An 11,528-nucleotide genomic window follows, 5' to 3' on the forward strand; every position below is an offset into this window, starting at 1 on the left:
TCCCATATAGATATGGACTTTTCTATCAGAGGAGGAAGCATGCTTGGTACTGGGCAGAAATATGCCCGGATTATGTTTTATGTTTTTAGGATGTTTACAGTTAGTGTTTCTAGAGTTGCCCCTTTTGGAAATTTGCTAACCTGTCTTTAGGGTTGTTGGTTTCGAACTTACGGTGAAATTGATTGTGACATTATTTGCCCCTTGGGTAACATCTTCCCAGCACTGGATAGGAGCCGCGGGTGTTGTAGCCGTGCAGGTCACTACAGAGTAGTCAGGAAAGCCAGGAGTCAGCAACAGGAAGTCTCGGTTTGCAGTACAATGGATGAAGTGGGTAACGTAGTCGGTATGTGGGAGTCTTGTAGAAATAGCAGGCAGAAGAGAAGCTAGATCAAAGCTGTGGAGCAGAATAATCATGCAATGCAGGAGTGGCAGGACTAGGCTTTTATAGGAAATACAATCAAGACAGAGGCAGGGTCAGGACCAGGAGACAGGGACTAGGTAACTGGGATCAGGAAACACATCTGAGAGGCATGCAAGGGAACTGTCTGCAGGCTGGATAGCTCAGCAGTGAGAGCCCCCGGCTAGAGTGCAAGAGGTCCTGGGTTTGAGTCCTGACACCTTGGGCCATCATTCACGTTGCTCTGGTTTTTGCTGCTATGGGTAATTCATAAATAGTCATGCTCTGTGTCATTTGCTAATATGCAGTATTTGGAGCCTTTTTATGCATTTGTGTGCACTGATGTGAGCACTGGAATGAGTGTTAGGCCTCAGTCACACGGGAGCATCGGCACCCGTACACCGGCGCCGATGCGCCCGTGTGACTGTCAGTTAGAAGACGGCCGTACCTGAAAACGGCCGTCTCTCTCCAGCACTGATCATAGAACACATGACCGGCAATGAAGCCGGTCACATGTCCTTCCTCCCGGCGCTGCAGAGAGACGGCCGTCTTCAGGTACGTCCGTCTGCTGGTGTCAGTCCCACGGGTGCATTGGCGCCGGTGTACGGGTGCCGATGTGCCCGTGTGACTGAGGCCTTATGGTACATTTAATCTGCATGAATGTCGATTTTTTTTTTGGGCACGTGCGTATGTCTATCAGATATGATGGTTCGTGTTCCATATGTTGCTGTTCACATTAGTTTGTTTTTTTTACAGCCAGGTTAATATTATTCATAGGTAGGCTCAGTGTGATCTATCCATATGTACATTTATTCAGTCGATGTATAGAGTCTTTTTACACATGCGTGTGTGCTGATCTGTATGCTAAAGTGAGTGTTATGACATGAAATCTGCACAGATGTCGATAGCTTTAGGCACATGTATATGTTTATCATGACATCCCACAGTAGCCCCCAGCAGTAATAGTGCCATCCCACAGAGCGGCCCCAGCATTAATAGTGACATCTCCCAGTGGCCCCCAGTAGTAATAGGCCCCCAGCCAATGTAAGCCGGCGCTGGGTTAACCAATCACAGCCATTCAATGACGTCATTGAATGGCTGTGACTGGTTAACCCAGCGTCGGCTTCGAATTGACTGATGCCCACGCTGGCTAGCCAATCAGAGCATTATCTTTGCTGCAGGCGGGGAATTCAAGCTACGCTTCCAGGAAGAATGCAAAAATACCGGCCTTTAATATGGCCGGTAAAAAAAAAATACCGGCACCGGCCTGGTGAGCAAAATACCAGCCAGGCCAGTGAATTACCGGCTGGGTGGCAGCCCTAACTGTAGCATGCTTTGCGTTATAAACTGAAACCATGACACATCCGTGAACAGAGCCTAGGACCGCCGCAGTGCTGGTGACATTTATTAGTAATAATATGTATCTAGGCCTCCGTAATTTTTCAATTCACTATGAAAAGAAAAAAAAAAAGCTCATCGCTGTACCTAGATAAGCCACATAAAGGGAGGTTCAGAGCCTTGTATACAGTCATATTTGTGCTGCAATCAGCGGTATAACTTGAGAGAAGGCAGGGTGAATGATGCGCTCTTTATCTAAGCAGACTAGTAATTTTTATGCCTTTCAATTCGGTAATCGGATATACAAAAGCATAAAAGTGGCCTGAAAAAAAGCCTTCCTCTATGAGTGATGAATATCTGGATTGCTAAAATTCTCTGCAACAAATAGAGCTGAAATATTATAATTGCAGAAGTAAAACGGCTTTGTATCAGACATACATATAGGGAATGTAAGACAGGAAATGTAATATATATCCAGATCCATACTAATATTGTAAATGCAAAATAACTGTCTGTTTGTTACCTTTTCACGGCTTAATCGCTGGAGAGATTTTGATGACATTTGTCAGTTTTATGTTGTATGCATTTGATGTGTATTGCACTTCTGCAGCACTGAATGGGTTAATGTCTGGGTTATGTCTGAGAAATGTATCTTGTTGTATGTCATGTGACCTTCTGATATATATGTGTTTTGCAAGGATGCTAAGTGGGGGAAGTGAGTTAGTTAGTTGGAGTTGGAGGAAGAGTTTATGCAAGTCTGTAAAAGTGCAAGTAGTTGAGCCTGCCACGAGAGGAAAGGAACTTTTAATGAGTAGGAAAAACTGTGCGTCGTCTTAGGAGGACCTCCAAGATGGAAGAGGCTGAGCGATGGCCTGATGTCTGACCTGGGCCCAAAGCACCCAGGCCCCCTTGGTACTAAGATGGAGTGCGGAGAGGATGTGAGAGTGAGAGGAACCGCCACACAACGCTGAGTGCAACTTCAAATGTGAGTGTGTACTGGTAGAGAGTGCAGAGAGTCGCCGGCAGTCAGAACCCCACAGATAACTGGGACTGTGGCTTCTTCTGCCATCCTGAGAATCCTCCCTGTCACACCACTTTCTTGTATGGCACCTGTGTTATGCTGGCTGATGTAACGTTTATGGACTGTTCAGTAATTTATTCAAGTAAACGAGCTCTACCGACCGCTGCCGGTTTTGCTCAGAAAGTTACCCCTGTGTATGTGGACTATTTATTACAACTTCTGGATTCATCGCAGGGGATGGAACAGTGGCGTCACGAGTGACAAGGAAGTGTAAGGTAAACCATGGATTGGGTCTTCTCTGTGAAACTCCCCCAGCAGTGGCTTGGTCGGGTCCCATGCTACCCCCAGGGGAGGAGATGGTAGAGCCCCGTGACAGGGCCTTGTCTGCCCCACTATCTCCTTCGCTGTGGGCCCACTCCTGCATATACAGCCCATAAAACATTATATTCTAGCAAAAGATGACAAGACCAAAAACATACAGACCTGCGCTGACTGCAGATCGCAGCTACATTCCTTTCACTGTTTCAACCTTTTACGTTTCCACATACAGCAAAACACAGATTAGATCAAAAAAAATACAAATTCTACGTGGACGAACATATGGGTAACAGGCTAGTGTGTGTGTATATATATATATATATATATATATATATATATATATATATATATATATACACATACAGGGGTGGACAAAACTATGGATACACTGTACGACATGAATGCATTAAAATCGGTCTCTATATGTCTTATTGAAGTATGATTTATAATCCCATGTAACTTAATTAGAGGTAATATGTCACAGATGCTGCTGGGGAGATGTGAACATCTGCCCGAGTAACTAGGTTCCATTGGTCATGGGCTTGAGCCACTCTGCTACTGTTATCAGCTGGTTCCCAAAACCACCCAGAGCAGAGTAAGAAGTGAAGTAAACACAAATTTGGCGGTAAAGCTCTCAGACAAGCAGGGGTCAAAAGGGTGGCTAAGTGCTAATGGTTAAAATCCCTTGCCTTTTTTATGGTGTTTCCAGATTTTTGTCCACCCCCTGTATTTATATGCCATAGCATGTGCTGTATTAATTAGTAACTGAAATATTGCCACCATGTGGGTGGATGACGACATGGCACGCTAACGCATTTATATATATGTGAGGCAATAGAGGGGGACTTGATGCCTAATTATTTATACTATAGTGGACACTGAGGCTTACACTCACCAGCCAGGGGTTGAGGTAGAACAATGCCGCGTCACCCACTTACCAGTGTAGTGGAGAGAGCCTCCTATTTTACTCACAATCAGCGCTCACATCCGCCCACTGTTCAAGGATGTATATTACAAAGTGCATTTATATGGCCTTACAGAAGTGCTTAACCCCACTTGCTGCCGCGGGACAACCCCTTTAAGTGGATGCATTTTCAATTACAGTCAGGATCCTGAGACGGGCTACCTACTATTTATGTTATAAAATGAATTACATGGGCACCGAAGGAAATATAGTTTGCAATTGGTAAGAGCAGAAAGCTGGAGGATGCTAGAGTAGTGGATCACTGGTCGTCCCACTTCTACTAAAGGCTGCAGGACTGCCATGTATAGAAGCCTGTCAATCCCTGCCCATGGCAACATCAGAAATCACTGTATACTGCAAATGATCACAAGTTTAAATTTCCTGTGGAAACTACATAAACGTTTAAAAAAACAATTAAATAAAGTTCTTTAAACACTCAAAAAAATGTTTAAACTATTAAAAGTTCAAAAATAACCTATTTACCATTTTCCCCATAAAAATCTAAACAATTAAAACCTCCAACACATTTGGCATCGCCAGGTACGTAAAAGTCTAAACTATTAAATAATCTAATATGTATCCTGCAAAATGAAGGCTGAAAGAAAAACATGGAATGCCAGAATCACAGTTTTGTTTGTTATCCTGCCTCCCCAAAAAATTGAATATTTTCAAAAAGATGTATCTCCCAAAATGCTAATAAAAACTACCACCCCCACACAGTCTAATTGACAGAAAAATAAAAAAGTTACGGGTCTCAGAATACGTCGACAGATAGCAATTTATGTTTAAGAAAAAAATGTCTATTTTTTAATATTAGCAAAAATATAAAAAAGACTATATGCATTTGATATCACCGTAATTGTACCCACCCACAGAACAAAGATCATAAGGAATTTTTATTACACTATGAACATTGTAAAACAAAATCCTCCCAAAAGTGGTGCAATTGCATTTTGAAAAAAATGTATTACTATAAATTTTTTTAAAAGTTTTTTCATACATAATATGATTAGAGATGAGTGAGCACCAAAATGCTCGGGTGCTCGTTACTCGAGACGAACTTTTCGCGAATCTCGAGGGTTCGTTTCGAGTAACGAACCCCATTGAAGTCAATGGGCGACCCGAGCATTTTTGTATTTCGCCGATGCTCGCTAAGGTTTTCATTTGTGAAAATCTGGGAAATTCAAGAAAGTGATAAGAACGACACAGAAACGGATAGGGCAGGCGAGGGGCTACATGTTGGGCTGCACCTCAAGTTCCCAGGTCCCACTATTAAGCCACAATAGCGGCAAGAGTGGGGCCCCCCCTCTCCCAACAATTTTTACTTCTGAAAAGCCCTCATTAGCGAGGCACACCTTAGCTAAGCACCACACTACCTCCAACAAAGCACAATCACTGCCTGCATGACACTCCGCTGCCACTTCTCCTGGGTTACATGCTGCCCAACCCCCCCCACACACACACACGACCCAGTGTCCACAGCGCACACCAAAGTGTCCCTGCGCAGCCTTCAGCTGCCCTCATGCCACACGCTGGCCTCATAGCCACACCACCCTCATGTCTGCCATGAGGAGGAACCAGAGGCACACACTGCAGAGGGTTGGCAGGGCCAGGCAGCGATCCTCTTTAAAATGGGTGGGGCGATAGCCCACAATGCTGTACAGAAGCAATGAGAGATCCAATCCTGTGCCACCTCCATCAGGAGCTGCACACATGGGCATAGCAATGGGGAACCCATGTGCCACACACTATTCATTCTGTCAAGGTGTCTGCATGCCCCGGTCAGACCGGGGTTTTTTATAAATAGTCACAGGCAGGTACAACTCCGCAATGGGAATTCCGTGTGCACCCACAGCATGGGTGGCTCCCTGGAACCCACCGGCGGTACATAAATAAATCCCATTGCAGTGCCCAGCACAGCTGAGGTAACGTCAGGTTTAATGCAGGTGGGCTTCGGCCCACACTGCATGCCCCAGTCAGACTGGGGTTCTTTAGAAGTGGACACATGTAGTTACAACTCAGCATAGGTGGGTCGCAGGAAGCCACCGGCGGTACATAAATGTATCCCATTGCAGTGCCCTGGACAGCAAAGCTAACGTCAGATTACATGCAGGTGGGCTTCGGCCCACACTGCATGCCCCAGTCTGACCGGGGTTTTTAATACATAGACACTGGCAGGTAAAAATCCCTAATGTGAAGTCCCTGTGGACCCACAGCATGGGTGGCTCCCTGGAACCCATCGGCGGTACATAAACGTATCCCATTGCAGTGCCCTGCTCAGCAGAGCTAACATCACATACAATACAGGTGTGCTTCGGCGCACAGTGAATGCCCCAGTCAGACTGGTAATATGTACCTTAACAGTTAACGCGTTGGTGTGAATGTGGTGGCGACTGCGGACCAAGTAGCGCGGTTTTAGTTAGTTGGTTTTCGGAATGTGGCCAGGATTAAGTCGGCCGTGGCGGGGGGATGGTGGTGGGGCTCTCTTGTTGTGTCAGTAAAGGTGAAATTCTTGGACTGCCACCAGACGGACCAATGCGAAGGTATTTGCCAAGAATGTTTTCATTGTTGGAGGAGGAGGGGGATGTTTTTGAGGCACTATGTGTCCTCTCCACGTGTCCGTGGTTATATGCACCTTAACAGTAACCGTGTTGGTGGGAAATGGCTTCGCCACCATCATGTCTTTGGGAAGCTGAAACACCAGACAGATACTGTATGCAGCGTATATTATGTATACTGTTTCCCTCTGGCGCTATGACGGCGGTGATGTAACGGGCACAGCAGAGCCAGGAAACAATTTTGCGCACGCCTGTAGTGAGACCTAGGTGCGTATGACTGAGCTAGTGGAATTCAAAGCGCAGAAGCAGTCAAGTGGCCAAAGGGCAGTGGTAGGCCTTAAGTATGTGCTTCAATTTTTTTAAATGGTGAGCTGAAACACCAGACAGATACTGTATGCAGCGTATATTATGTTTACTGTTTCCCTCTGGCGCTATGACGGTGGTGATGTAACGGAGACAGCAGAGCTAGGAAATAATTTTGTGCAAGCCTGCTGTAACGCTTAGCTGCGTATTAATTAGGACTACTACCCCCAGCAGACACGCAGTACACTGAAGACGGTCACAGGCAGCCCAAATATAGTATTTTTCCCCAATTTGTTTGAAAAAGCCCACTGCCTATATAGACAGTATATCTCTTTCACCTTTCCCACTGTCCCTGCCTCACCAGTACTGCCCCTATACTATGTACAATGACTGCAGACTGAGGACGCTATGGTCTGCACGCCCGATATACAAAAAAAAATACAATTGTGCAACACTGCTAAAAGCAGCCTCAACAGTACTGCACACGGTCAGATGTGGCCCTAAGAAGGACCGTTGGGGTTCTTCAAGACGAATGTAACACCTAACGCTCTCCCTATAGCAGCTCTGGCACCAGCAGCACTGTCCCTGATCTATATCAGAATGCATCTGTGGCGAGCCGCGGGCAGGGCAGATTTTAATACTCGGGTGTCACCTGATCTCCCCAGCCACTCACTGCAGGGGGGTGGTATAGGGCTTGAACGTCACAGGAGGAAGTTGTAATGCCTTCCCTGACTTTCTATTGGCCAGAAAAGCGCGCTAACGTCTCAGAGATGAAAGTGAAAGTAACTCGAACATCGCGTGGTACTCGTCTCGAGTAACGAGCATCTCGAACACCCTAATACTCGAACGAGCATCAAGCTCGGACGAGTACGCTCGCTCATCTCTAAATATGATATATTAAATCGTACCGTTACAAATTACAACTCGTTCCACAAAATACAACCCCAGAAATAACAAAAATGAAAAATCTCTGTTCCTGAGGCCAAGGTCAGATGATTGTGTTTTTTTGAGCACCTACATGCGAGAAAAAAATGAGCTCCTCACAAAAGTGGAAAATACGTGAACGGGCAAAGTTTCATATGCGCAGCACCTGAAACTTTGCCCGTTCACTGGAATAGCTACACCACGAAGGTCTCCTCATCACTGAACACTGTGACTGCACTGTCACAGTGTTCAGTGATGATGGGACTCCCTGCAGGGATGAAAGAATCTTTCCTTGAATGACAGCTCAGCGCAGCCTCTGATTGGTTACAGCGCTCAGCCAATCAGAGGAAGCCCTTTCAGGAGGCAGGGATTTTTCAATTCCGGGCCATCAGAAAGACATAAGAAGACTGCCGGGGGAGAAGAGCCGAACAGCACTTCTAGGTGAGTTAAGTTTTTTTTTTCTGCAGCTAGGAATGATTTTTGGAGTAGGGATTATATTTCAAGCCACCCCTTGAAAATCATTGGTGCAGGGGTTGCCTTCATCCCATTGCTCTTAATGGGGCGGCAGCAGCACTGGCCCCTTTGAAAGCAATGGGATAGCATCGCAGTCCTCTGTGACAGCTGTGGCAGGGCATTCTTTCATCCCGGCGGGGAGCCCCATCATCACTGAACATTGTGACAGTGCTGTCACAGTGTTCAATGTTGAGGGGACCCCCAGCGGGGATTACCGGAACCCTCGGGGAGTCCCCTCATCACTGCGGGGACTAAGGGGTTAAGAGCAGGACATTTAAAGGGTGCTTCTGCCTTTTAAGCACTTTTTAAATGCCCTGCTGTAGGCAGCAGGGAAGCTATTGGCAGCGCAGGAGTTTCCACTAACTCCTGCTCCCATAGGAGTCAATGGAAACTCCTGCAAAACGCACACCGATGGTAGAACATGATATATCTTTTTTTAGCTGGGCGCCGTTTTGCACTTCAAATTCCGCGCCTATGAACGCTTCTATAGGAACCTATTGGTTCTTTTAGAAGCATGCATTCCACACTCGCAAAACACACACTCGTGTGAACGAGGCCTGAAGGGGTAAATTTCCCTGCAGAAGCAACAGCACCACCACAGGTGATGTAAAGCATTACATGTGCTCATTTTCCTGAAAGGGCTGTTATGCAGGAACATGGCAGGTCCTCCAAAGTAAGAGGTGCTCTTTTATAGCCTTTGCTCTGGGTAACAGATGAGGGTCCTAAGTGCGCCTTCACACTGGCGATCATGATTTTACCACAAGAAAATCACGTCAAAATTGCAATAAGATGTCTGAGTGGCAGCGATGCTTTTTCTGCCGCTTGCGATTTGCTGACGATAGACAATAGGAGTTTCTAATGGTAAAAAACAAATCACATTGCATGAAAATTGTAAGTTAGTGCGTTGCTATGCCACGAAAAGGAGGCTCCATAGGGAAACATGGGAGATAAAAAGAATCCCAATACGCACACAGATAGGGCACACTGCAATTTTTTAAACGCCACATCACATGATTGAAAACCTCACAAATGGGAATAAAATCATTGGAAATCACTGGAGAAATGTAAACCCGAAACCGGCTCCTCTGCAGTCGCTCCCATGCAAGGACGGGCTGGAAACCACAACTGATGCACAGGAAAAGGCATCTACGAAGTCCAAATGCCAGACAGGGAATATACTCATGAGACGACTCCTTTAAATTGAATTGACTCGTGCCTTTACAATCAATGCCTTATTCTCATTCAACATTCATTTCTGCCTAATTAAACCAATGAATTTTTGAATCCTACAAGTGAGATTTCCATACAGGAGTGCAATCATTATAAAATGTCATGGCGGCTGAAATAAAGGATCTCTTTTATATAAATGTCACTGATAAATGTTCACACCTTAACTCTTCAAATAACTAATCTTGATGGTCGGTGGAGTCTTGATGCCATTCTGTATGCTAATGCATGTCCGGTATCAATGTGATGTCACACCTGTGTCCTTACCATGCTGCGAGCTATAAACTTTAGCTTTACATTTAAAGGGGTTAGACAACCCCGATGCAGGGGTTAAAAAAGAACACCGCACAGCGCTTACCTGAATCCCCGCGCTCCGGTGACTTCTTACTTACCTGCTGAAGATGGCCGCCGGGATCTTCTCCCTCGGTGGACCGCAGGGCTTCTGTGCGGTCCATTGCCGATTCCAGCCTCCTGATTGGCTGGAATCGGCACGTGACGGGGCGGAGCTACAGGGAGCTACACGGAGCCCCATTGAGAAAAGGACAAGACCCGGACTGCGCAAGCGCGTCTAATTTGGCCATTAGACGCTGAAAATTAGACGGGCACCATGGAGACGAGGACGCTAGCAACGGAACAGGTAAGTGAATAACTTCTGATAACTTCTGTATGGCTCATAATTAATGCACAATGTACATTACAAAGTGCATTAATATGGCCATACAGAAGTGTATACCCCCACTTTGTTTCGCGGGACAACCCCTTTAATGTGTTGAGATAACTGAATTACAAAGTACTGCAATGCTGTGAAGCTAGAGTCACATGGACGTATCTGTGCACGTATTTGCTATACACAGAGAATAGAGCCCATTGATTTCAACGGGTTCGTTTACATGCAAGTATTTCCCCTGCGCATTTGAGTACCAAAGACCCCCATGGAAGTCAATGGAGGGTGCAGAAATAAAAGTGCAATATGCAGGGAGAAGTGTGATTTGCTGCGTAATTTCACAGGAAAAAGAACACGTCTGGAACTCAGTAGACTAATTAGCCATTTAAACCCTTCCCGCTCCAGGACGTACATTTACGTCCTGGAGCGTCGGGGTATGTATGCAGAGAGGTCGCGGGACCTCAGCTGTTTAGTACAGCTTACACCCGCGGGCAATAGCCGCGATTCTGACAGCGGCATTTAAAGCCCCCAAACGCTGTTCGGGGGTCCCGTACGCCCCCCCAGCGGTGAGATTGGGGGAGCTGTGCACGTGTCATGGCTGCCGGGGGCCTTCTAAAGGTCCCAGGGCTGCCTTGAGAGACTGCCTATCAAGCCATCCCCGTGGGGTGGCTTGATAGGCTGCCTGTCAGAATGCAGTATGACGTCATACTGCAGGAGCGATCAAAGTATCGCATATTGTAGTCCCCCAGGGGGACTTAAAAGTAAAGTGAAAAAAAAAAAGCAATAAGGTTTTTTAATTGGAAAAAAAATAAAAAATAACAAAAGTTTAAATCACCCCTCTTTTGCCATATCTATAATTAAAAAGTTTAAATAATAAAATAAAAATACATATCTGGTATTGCCGCGTCCGTAAAAGTCCGATCTATCAAAGTAGCACATTATTTATCCCGCACAATGAACATCGCCCGAAGAAAAAAAAATTAAGAATGCCACAAATGCACTTTTTCAGTCACCGTGTCTCCCAGAAAAAATGCAATTAAAAGCGAGCAAAAAGTCGTACGTATTCCAAATTAGTACTAACAGAAACTACAGGACATTCTGCAAAAAATGAGCCCTCTCTGAACTACGTCGACGGAAAAATAAAAAAGTTATTGCGCGCACAAGATGACCGCAGAAAATAATTGGAAAAAATTTTAAAAAAAATAGTATAGTAAAAAAAAAAAAACTATACAAGTTTGGTATTGTAGTAATTGCACTGACCCATAGAATAAAGTTATCATGTCGCTTTTGTTGCAGTTTAT

The sequence above is a fragment of the Eleutherodactylus coqui genome, chromosome 1, assembly GCF_035609145.1.
Source record: "Eleutherodactylus coqui strain aEleCoq1 chromosome 1, aEleCoq1.hap1, whole genome shotgun sequence".
Lineage (NCBI taxonomy): Eukaryota > Metazoa > Chordata > Amphibia > Anura > Eleutherodactylidae > Eleutherodactylus > Eleutherodactylus coqui.